General features: G+C 45.2%; 1 protein-coding gene and 1 non-coding gene across 2 annotated transcripts in view; one reads left to right on the top strand and one right to left on the bottom strand.

Annotated features, from left to right (window-relative positions):
- Positions 1-1,308: 1,308 nt before the first annotated feature.
- LOC117795893 lies at positions 1,309-1,412 on the bottom strand. Its single transcript, XR_004620040.1, has one exon. It is a non-coding gene; the product is annotated as a U6 spliceosomal RNA (small nuclear RNA).
- A 1,409-nt stretch (positions 1,413-2,821) lies between these two features.
- The window catches only part of PHF20 (PHD finger protein 20), a 133,732-nt gene continuing 125,747 nt past the window's right edge, over positions 2,822-10,806 (top strand). Inside the window, exon 1 of the mRNA XM_002916414.4 lies at positions 2,822-2,970. The gene's annotated coding sequence lies outside the window, so the exon portion shown is untranslated. The remainder of the gene's footprint in view (positions 2,971-10,806) is intronic.

The following is a 10,806-nucleotide window of genomic DNA, read 5'->3' as shown; positions in this document are numbered from 1 at the left end:
GGAATTTAGGCTGCTTTACATTAATTATTTTACTCATTCATTAACTACAACTATTAGTTGAATGCTTACCTTGTACAAAGAAAGGCTCTACCTAAGATATAATTGGGAGGTTGAGACCGACTACTAGTGAGATGCTGGGGGGAAAGGTGGGTGCTGCTAAGGAGGCAGGGTAAAACTGGGGCTTTAGATCAGAATTTTGCCAAGTGGAGTTCTGTAACTAGCAGCTAGTGAAGGTCCAGTTTAGAAGAACCTGGCAAGCCAGGTTTCTGCAGGAATCAGAAAGAGCTTAACTCCCAAGGTAATTTTTTCATATCTGTATCAAGTTATTTTTGCCTGGGCAGCAACAGCTCTCCCCTCTTCCCAACTCCAGGGAATATCCTTAGGGGCAGATTGCTCCTCTTTTCTTTCTTTCTCTGGCAGCCTGGACTAATCCATGTGACCTGAGATTGACCAATCAACAGCGGCTCCGAGCCAAGATTTTTTTTTTTTTTGCCTCTTAAGTGAGTGACTCAAAGACAAAAGGATGTAGGATTGAATCCCAGCTGTGGTGTGTACTGCTGTTGGCAGTAGCAGTTGCTTCTTGGTGAAGCTGTTTTCTGTCTGCTTGTTTTCCAAGCTTGCCCTCCTGTTCATGCTCTAGGCCTCTAATATCCTTGTAGCGTATTTCTCTTTTGCTTGTACCGGCAACAGTGTCAGTGCCTGTACTTGCAACAGACAAAAAGAACTCTAACTTACAAATTGCAATGATTTATTTCCAGGCTGTGAGATCCTTGAGAGCAGGGTCTACATCTCATTCTGCCCTGTGTCTTTGGTGCCCAGCTCAAGCCTGGGTTTCAATACATGCAGGCTGAATAAGCGAAGAAACATGTTGTATTTGTGTGGGGCTATTGAGTCTGGGATTCTTGGCATAATTATGGTTGTGGGACAACAAATCCTCTATATGCTACAACAGCCACTAACATTTTTTTTTTTTTTGAGATTCCATTTATTTATTTGAGAGAGAGCATAAAGGGAGAGTGAGAGGGAGAAGCAGACTCCCTGCTGAGCCTGATGTGGGGCTGGATCCCAGGACCCTGAGATCATGACCTGAGCCGAAGGCAGACACTTAACCAACTGAGCCACCCAGGTGCCCCAGCCACCAACATTTGAACAATTTCATGTTAAGAAACATAAACCAAGAGGATCCTGGGAGGGCCCTTTCTTACTGTATTGGAGCACTTAGGCTGAGTTTATGCAGGTGGTTCTGGTCCTCAAACTCCTGAAGTGGTTTTTTTTTTTTTTTTTTTTTTTTTTTTTTTTTTTTTTTTTACACATATGGAATATTTCACAAATGTGCATGTTATCCTTGCACAGGGGCCACATTAATCTCTGTATTGTTATAATTTTTGTATATGTGCTGCTGAAGGGAACACAGCTGAAGCTTTTGTCCCTGGTTTCCCAGAACCTCTTCCTCTGCCCTGAGGTAATGCCCTCTTTGATCCTGATTTGAAGAACACCTCTCCTATGGACTTGGGCCATAAAGAAGAATCTACCAGTTGTTTTTTTTTTCAGTATCATTTTCTTTCCTTTCATTCCTTTGACAGATATACATTGAACATCTATTATTTGTCAGGTTTGACAATTCAGTTGATGTAAGATAGCTCCTAACTCTAATTTAGGAAACAGACAAATACAATCAAGAGAACAAACAAATGAAATAATTAAAACTGTATTAGTGCTCCGTTGAAAATGAACAGTAATAAGGTAGAGAGTAATTGCCATGGGGCAGGCATTTGATTGAGTGAAGCACTTTTAGATAATGTAGCTAAAGAGTGTCTCACAGAGATGACAAGCAGACCTGCATGATGAAGAGTCAGCTTTGCAAAAAGCAACAGCTTATTCAATGATCCAGCAGCTGGAAAGAATTTAGAAAGAACCACAGAAACTGACAGAAAGTCAGTGTGGCCAGGGGATGAGCAAGGGTGAAGGATGGGCTGTTTTAAGCGGGGCAGTGACATGATTGTATTTACATTTTAAGAAGTGCAATCTGGCTGCTTTGTCTTTCCAATGTAAATTAAAGTCCACATGGCCCTCATAAATAACAAATGTTCAGCCTCTCTCCTTGGGACTTCCCAAGTCCAATTGGGAAAACATTTCATACCCTTTTGTTGTGGCTGCAACTCCCACCTTGGTCCCCCGAGGCAAAATACAGCTCCTCTCCACACCAGCAATTGGAATCTTTTCCTAGGAGTTAATGAGGCAAAGTGGAGGAGGTATTAGTGCAAAGACCCTGAGGCTTCAAGGAGCTTGGCTAGAGCACTTGATAGAGGCCAAGAACGTGGGAAAGCAGGATGTGTGAGAATTTGAGAGAGGCAGGTTAAGTTCAGAAGAGCCTGGTTGATAGGCTACAGTAAAGATTAAGATTAAGATTTCAACCGGAAGAACAGTGGGCAATGGGTTTTGAGCAGAGTTTGGCTGTGATTATACCTGAGTTTTGAAAAGCTTCATCGCCTGTGTATGAAGAATGGATCGGAAGGGGAAAGGGTAATGGGATGGAGGGCACCACCATCATCTAAGAGAGAGGTGGCCTGGCCTGGAGTGTCGGCAGCGGGATGGAGAAAAGTGGGAGGCTTCGAGATGCACTTAGGAGGCAAAATTAACAGGTGATGGGTAGTGTCCACTCCCAGGCTTCATGTTACCTCAGTGGTTATGGGTAAGTGGGGACTTCGTGCTGTGGATCAGGGCGCCGGCCTGGTTCCCGCGCGTCAGGGCAGTGGGCGTGGCCCGCAGGAGCCGTCTCCACGGGGATCAGGCGGGGCGGGGCCGAGGGCGGGGCAGCTGGGGCGCTGCGTCACTCGGTGGTGGCGATGGTGCGTGTGTGTGGGGGGCGGGGGATACGCTGGGCGCGTCCCGAGGGTCACGTGGTGCGCAGCACGCAGAGTCCTTCTGTCGGTTGGTCCTGGAGCGGCGCAGCCGGAGCGGGGCTGTGAGGTGAGCTCGCGGCGAGGCGCGGCGAGAAGCCGACTGGCCGGGGCTGGGTTGGGCCGGGCCCGCGTCGTGCGCGCGCTGTGCTATCGGGAGCGGTGACGGCCGCCACCGCTGCTCCGGTCCCCTGCCCGGCCTCGCTCCCCGCCCGGCCCCGCTCGCCCAGCCCGGAGGGAGGCCCGGGGACCGCTGCTGAGAGCGTGGCGGGCGTGCGAGCGGCGCCCAATCCTCAGGGCTGCCCGAGGGAATGACGGCGGTCGCGGCCAATCAGCGCCGCCCGAGGGGGCTGGGCCGCGGGGTGCGGGCTCGGGGCGCGGAGCGGGCCGTGTTGGGGGTGGGGGGTAAGCGCTAGGGCTAGAGGCTGAGCTGTGTGGTCCCCGGGAGCTCCACCACCAGCTGCTGCTGTTACCTTGTGCTTTGGGAACGCGTTTTCTTTTATTGACTCTTTTTTCCTATTCTGGGGAGCACACCCCTTTCTCAAGCCCCTGACTATGGGAGTGTCCCCTTTCTGTATAGTTTAGAGAATGTGGTGCATCCCTTTTCTTAAACTCCAGCCCTGGGGTTTTAATCTTAATTTCCAAAGCTCCTCAAACTGAGGATGTACCCCATTTCTAGGGCACCCCCCAAATTGGGAGGACACTCCCTTTTCCGAGTCTCCAATCTGAACACGCACTCCTTTCAAATTTTGGGGTTTGCCCCATTATTGAGTCTCAAATCTGGGATCCAGTAACCAAAGTTTTGGGGGTGCTTCTATTCCCACAAATCCAAGAAAGACTCTCCTTCTCCAGGCCCCAGATCTTGCAACATGCTTTCCAAAATTTCTTAAATTTAGGGGCTACTTCGTTTCCCCAGCCCTTAAAATCTGGGGGTGCGCCTCATTTCCAGAGTCTACTGAAAATGCGATCAGAATCCTCAAGTTTGAAGGTAGAGGTTTGCGGTTGCACAAATAAAGGAATTCACTGCTTTTTCTAGTCACTGTGTTCTTGGGGTTGCACCCATTTTCATGAGTTCCTCAAATCGAACTACTTTATTTCCTGGGGGAGACTCATTTTCATATCTGAGAGTGTATTTATTTCCTGTATTTCCAAAATGTACAGAATCCACCCCTTTTGGTTGCACAGTTCTCAGGGTGCAGCCACCTTCCTGATACTTAAATTGGGAGGACACACATTTTTTTCTAAGTCCTCTCATTCTGGGGCCATGATCCTTGGTTCTTGAGCATGCCTCCTATCCTTTTTAGCTTTTCTTCTATCCAAGACATTTTCATTCCTCAGTTTCCTTTCTTCTTTGTAACCCCATTTCCCTTTTAGGTGCTCTCCCTGCGTGGTCAGGACACCCATTTCCTCTTCCTTCCTTTGGTGAATGCGTATCTTTCTTCAGCACAGCACTTTCTCTGCTTCTGCGGTGTTGTTTCAGAGCACACTCCCTATAGTCACGCCTCCTGAATTCCCCTCCCCTGAGGAAAAGATCCCCCTCCGCAAGGGTGCCTGCATGTTGTCTTTTATATGTCTACTTTATCTTTTATCTTTCTGCTTTCTACTAACAGAAACTCTTCTATCTTAGCTTGCCCTATCCCATTTTCTGCATTTTTCTGGTTTCTAACTCCCTTTGGACACTGCTCTGCTTACTGACGTCTGTAGAGATTTTTCCTTTTCTACTTACTCCTTGAGCTGGAGGTGGCCTCAAGTCCAGGACTACTTGACCCTCCAGCACTGGATTTAAACTGGAAAGGAATCCTCTTGCATTTCTTTGGTTATTCACAGGACTTTTAATCCTCCGGGTGGTTTTCTTCCTGTAAGTTTCTGGTTGGGTGTGTATTGTTTTCTCCTTTGCTTTTCCCCCCTATACTGGGAAAAAATTCTGAAGGGATTCTTCCAGTCTTGCTTCCAACTCATAGGCTTCCTCCCTACATTGGCTTTCTTCCTTCCTTTTATCAAGAAAAGAGGTCATTTGGAGGAATCTCTTCATCACTCTTTTTGTTCTTGTCCCTGAGGTGCAGGTGGGGGATGGATACTTATCTCTCCCCATCATTTTCTCACATGTCTGCCAGGGCTTGCTCCCGATCCCCACCATAAAATCTCCAAATATCTCATACCTCTTGTCTTTTAAAAGCCTCTCAGTAGGTTCTTTCTTTTGTATTTCTCTCTGCTTTTCCAGATCTTACTTAGGGCTTCTCTTCCTGAACCCCTAACCGGATTAATTTCTCCACAGCTGGAATCCCGAGTGCTTATGGGATAATGATACCTCTGACCTTTCTCCCTTTTGGGAAGTACTTGAGTGTGCAGCTGTGAGGCCTCAGTGGGGGAGAGAGTTTGGGCCTGAGAAGCTATACTGGCAGGATGGGGCAGGAAAGTACTGCATTTTCAGGACCACATCCTTCTGAATCTCATTTGGAGATTGGATGTTTGCCCAGCACCTGCTTCTTAGGGATGCTGGGGGATTTAATGATACTCCCAGGGACCTGTAGGAATTAATGGGGCTTGTGGAGAAGTGCTCTGAACTCAGTGTTGGAACTTGCATAAAATTAACCATTATTATATTTTCAGAACAGCTAAGCTGTTTTATATTTCATGTGCTTGAAAGCCCTAGAGCTAAGGTGTTTTATTTCAGGAAGTGAAATGGATCCCACATTTAGATCATGTCGTTAGTAAATACCAAATTGATTAAAAAACACCGGAGGTCTATCTGATCAGTACCTAATAAAATATGATATACAGAAAGTGAGCAGATACTTGGTCTCTTGATATGCCTGTTTGGTACTTTTATCTATTTGGTACTGCTATATACAGTGCACCCTTAAAGTATTCTGTGTCGATGCTTCTTAAACTTGAATGTGCATTTAAATCACCTCTGGGGGGAGGGTCTTGCTAACATGTTAATTTTGATCTCGTAGTTTAGGGTGTGTCCTCAGTATCTGCATTTCTAATTCCCAGGTGATACCAATATTACTGAACTACATACACTTTGAGTATTGAAGTTCTATACACAAAGCCAAGGATATCTCTGTGGAAGTAGGAAAGGTGGTGGTTAGCCTTATGCTGAGGTATTATTTTCCACTTTCTCTTTATCCAGACATATCCTCTAAAGTTTGTACAAGGCCATGGTCCCCTTCTGAGGACTATAAGTTATACATAATTACAGTTAGTGTAGCATTTAGCTTTTAAAACCATGACAAAAATTTCTTTTTTTTTTTTTTTAAAGATTTTATTTATTTAGTCGACAGAGATAGAGACAGCCAGCGAGAGAGGGAACATAAGCAGGGGGAGTGGGAGAGGAAGGAGCAGGCTCACAGCGGAGGAGCCTGATGTGGGGCTCGATCCCATAACGCCGGGATCACGCCCTGAGCCTAAGGCAGACGCTTAACAGCTGTGCCACCCAGGTGCCCCTCTTTTTTTTTTTTTTAAGATTTTATTTATTTATTTGACAGAGGGGGAGAAAGAGGGAGCACAAGTAGGGGGAGCAGCAGAGGGAGAGGGAGAAGCTGACTTCCTGCTGAGCAGGGAGCCCAACACGGGGCTTGATCCCAGGACCCCTGAGATCATGACCTGAACCGAAGGCAGATGCTTAACTGACTGAGCCACTCACATGCCCTGAATGGCTAAAATTTCTTAAGGAGTTTGAATTTTTATGTATTTTGTCAAATTAAAATGCTTAAATATTTTTTGCCTAATTGTGGACATATTTTTTTTTTTTTAAGTAAACTTTACACCCAACATGGGGCTCAAGCTCACGACCCCGAGATCAAGAGTCACATGCTCTCCTGACTGACTGAGCCAGCCAGTTGCTGCAGTTGTGAACATAATTTTTTTTAAAGATTTTATTTATTTTTATGAGAGAGAGAGAGAAGAGTTGAGGGGAGGGGCAGAGAGAGAGGGAGAGGCAGACTCCCTGCTGAGCAGGGAGCCCTGTGCAGGGCTGATCCCAGGATCCTGTGATCATGACCTGAGCTGAAGACAGATTCTTTTTTTTTTTTTTTAAAGATTTTATTTATTTATTTATTTATTCGACAGAGATAGAGACAGCCAGCGAGAGAGGGAACACAGCAGGGGAGTGGGAGAGGAAGAAGCAGGCTCATAGTGGAGGAGCCTGATGTGGGGCTCGACCCCATAACGCCGGGATCACGCCCTGAGCTGAAGGCAGACGCTTAACCGCTGTGCCACCCAGGCGCCCCTGAAGGCAGATTCTTAACCGACTGAGCCACCTAGCTGTCCCTGAACATAATTCTTGACATAGAGTCTTTTTCTTCTTTTTTTAATTTTTAAATTTTTAAAAAATTTTAAATTAAAAAAATTTTTAAGATTGTTTCCTTTTTTGAGTGGGGGAGAGAGTTTGTGCATGTGCAAGAGCAGGGGGAGAGAGAAGCAGACTCCCTGCTGAGCAGGGAGCCTGACCCGGGACATGGGGCTGGATCCCAGGATGCTGGGATCATGACCTGAGCTGGGTGCTTAACTGACCCTGCCACCCAGGTGCTCCTCTTCTCTTTTTATGAAGATTTATTTATTTATTTTGGGGGGGTCACAGGAACGAGGGTGCATGAGATCGGGGGATGGAGAGGGAGACAAGCATACTCCCTGCTGAGTGGGGAGTCAGATGTGAGGGTCTGTCCCAGGACTCTGACATCATGACCTGAGCTGAAATCCAGGGTTGGACGCTCAACCGACTGAGCCACTGAGGTGCCTCTTGACATAGAGTCTTCTAGTGAATACTGCAGGGTTTATATAGTGGTTGGCCCTCTCATCTCTCTAGGTCCTCACTTGTCATCCTACCATGGGTAGGGAGACTGAGATACCCTAAATGAGCAGGGTCATATGTGTTGGAATTTCCAAGGAGGCTTTGGTTTTCTAGGTTCTTTGGAAATGGGCCTGGGAAAGGCAGGTGCCTGGACCTTGAATAGAAGCTGCTGGCTTATCTCTGTACCAGAGCTTCACAAAGGTGAATGCTGGTGGGAAGATGATATTCTTTGATGGCAATCAGTGCTTACAATGCTCTCTTTTTGTATCAAATAAGTCTTAGTGGCTTTTCCTTCCCAAATGTCTTAAGTCATCTGCACCTATTTCCCTGGCTGTCTCCTGTCAAGGCCTTTTTTCCAGCATGATCCTGTTCTGGGCCCTAATCAGGACAAACCTGAATGACTAGAGTGTTTTGTGTCCCGTGCCTCCCCCTCCCCCCTCATCCCTCGCATGAATGTCAGATCCTCTTCAGTAACGGATTTGATCTGGATTTGGCCCTAGTCCCAGCTCTCCCACTCACTGTGAGACCTCAGGCAAGTCACTTAATGCTACTGGGCCTCATTCTCCCCAGTTGTAAAATGAGGGGCTGCTTATCTCCAAGGTCTACCCTGCTCTGAGTCTTTGTCAGTACCTTGCTTAGAAACCCAGTGTCTGTGGGAGCTTGTTGTTAGCAGATCTGATTTCCTTCACGTGCTCTGTTGGGCGGGCTGCCAATCATTCACTCGTCCAAGTCACTCCTGTCACTGCCTCTTTTCTAACCTAGGCAGGCAGCTTGTCCTCACACCCAACTTCAGCATACTTCTGCCTCCATGTCCTCTGACAGTTTCATGCTTAATTTCTTTCAAAATTGCCTAAACTTCTCACTGTTATTCAGTGTTCCTTCAGTGTTAGGTACTTCCTGAGTCACTAACAGGGAGTCTTGTAGTTTATATACAACTATGTTGGTAAGTTCTCTCACTATATATATATATATATATATATATATAAAGTGTTTTCTCCTCCCCACCCCAGCTAGCTTGCTTGCTTGCTTGCTTTCTCTCTTACAGATTTTATTTATGAGAGAGAGAGAACTCTAGAGAGAGGGCAAGCAGGGGAAGAAGCAGGCTCATAGCGGAGGAGCCTGATGTGGGGCTCGATCCCATCACGCCGGGATCACACCCTGAGTCTAAGGCAGACGCTTAACGACTGCGCCACCCAGGTGCCCCAGATATGTGTATTTTTAATTTAAGTAATCTCTACTCCCAACATGGGGATTGAACTCATGACCCTGAGATCAAGAGTCGCATGCTCTTCTGACTAAACCAGCCAGGCGCCGGATGTGTATTTTTGTAGGTAGTGCCAAGTTGCCTCTAGAAAAGCTTTTCCAATTTATGCTTCTATCAACAGTGCATAAGGATGCTTTTTTCTCCTCATCCCTGCAAACACTGGTTATCCTACCTTTAGATTTTTTTTGCCTTAGAACTGAAAAATTGTTATTTTGATTTATATTTCCTTTAATTTAGGGTGAGTTTACATAGATAGAATATAACATGCTATTAGACCTTTCTATTATCTCTCCACTCCCCAGTAGTCTGCCAGTTCTTATACTTTGCCCACTTTTAAGTAAGTTGACTTTTTTGTTCTTGGTTTGTGTGCACTCTTTCTTAATATAGGAAGTTAGCTCCTTGTCATATGCATTGTAGCTATTCCCCCCCCATTTCTGAAAGTGCATTTTAAACATTATTACACAGCATATACTTAAAGCTTTTATTATTATTGATAACAGGGGCCTCGACTATGAATACTGTATTTAAGGAAATAAGGCTTTATGTCTTCTTTGTGGCAGTGGGTTCCCATTGTAGGAAAATTTAAATGTGAAGGAGTAATTTAAAGTTCTGTCAAGGTCTTTAAAATGGAATCCTGTATAAATACAGATTGCATAAGATTTTTTTCTTTTAATTTTCCTCCATGTTCTTATTGAATGTATTCCCTTTAACTTTTAATTCTGGAAGCTGGAGATTTTTGGAAGAATAAGCTAAGGCCCTGAAGAATGGATAAGTTGAAAGCTATGGAATCTTCCCCTTTTTGCATCTTGAGAACAATCTGTGTTTAAAACTAAATGTGAGAAGTTAAAAAAAGGTACTTCTTAGGTAACTTTTTTTTTTTTTTTTAAATTTCTGCTTCTGTCTTGAACTCTTTTTTATTTGTTAGTGTTGTTGTCAAATTAAATTGAGGCTTTGTGGTGCGTGGCTGTCTAAGTCCGTAGATGGTCTCAGAGGGCTGTGAGTGCAAGCCCATGTTGGGTGTAGAGCTTATTTAAAAACAATAACAACAAAATTAAATTGAGACTTTTAGATGATTTCTCAGGCGTCATTCCCCTTGCCCCTTGTTGGAGTTTGTTCATCTCTTTCCAGTGTTTGTGTTTGTCTTTTTGGGTGGACTAGAGCAGGGACTGAATTGGATTTCTTATTCCTAATTTCCAGCACAATGCCTTACCGATAATACTCACGAATGAATTGTTGAATGATTTAATGTGAAATCTAAAAACAAACACTGCCACCCCAGAGGAGTGGAGGGATGACTGGGGATGGGACACAAAAGTCAGATTAATCCTTCATCTTATTCTTTGTGGTACTGATGTAGTTTAGGAATGTAGGTGAGGTTTGGTGGGGTGAGGTCTGGAGCCAATGGCCAAGAAAGATTCTTGAGACGTTCTTGGTGCAAAATGGTGGTTTTATTAAAGAACTGGGATGGGACCCATGGATAGAAAGAGCTGCTGCAGGGGTTTGTGAGGGGTGGCTGATTATATACTTGGGAGTTGGGGAAAAAGGGAGGTGTCCAAAATGATTTTCATATGCTAAAGAAGACTCTCAGGATACTGGAGGCCTTGCTATTTTCAAGCTATGGTTGTTTTTCCTTCTAGTAAAGCATTAACATTATGTTGAGAGCTTCCTGGAAGAATGTCACATTTATCCTACCCAGGAGTGGGGGTAAGGGGAGAGGTTGCAGGGTGTCAGCTTATGCTTTGTCTTCAGCTAGCCTTCTGCTCCCTCTCAATACCAGAGTGAAACTTCAAACAGGTGGGTCAGAGTTAGAATGAAACAGGTTTTGGTTCATGATAAGGAAGACCTTC

The sequence above is a fragment of the Ailuropoda melanoleuca genome, chromosome 13 (genome assembly GCF_002007445.2).
Source record: "Ailuropoda melanoleuca isolate Jingjing chromosome 13, ASM200744v2, whole genome shotgun sequence".
NCBI lineage: Eukaryota > Metazoa > Chordata > Mammalia > Carnivora > Ursidae > Ailuropoda > Ailuropoda melanoleuca.
This window is presented reverse-complemented; position numbering and strand designations above follow the sequence as displayed.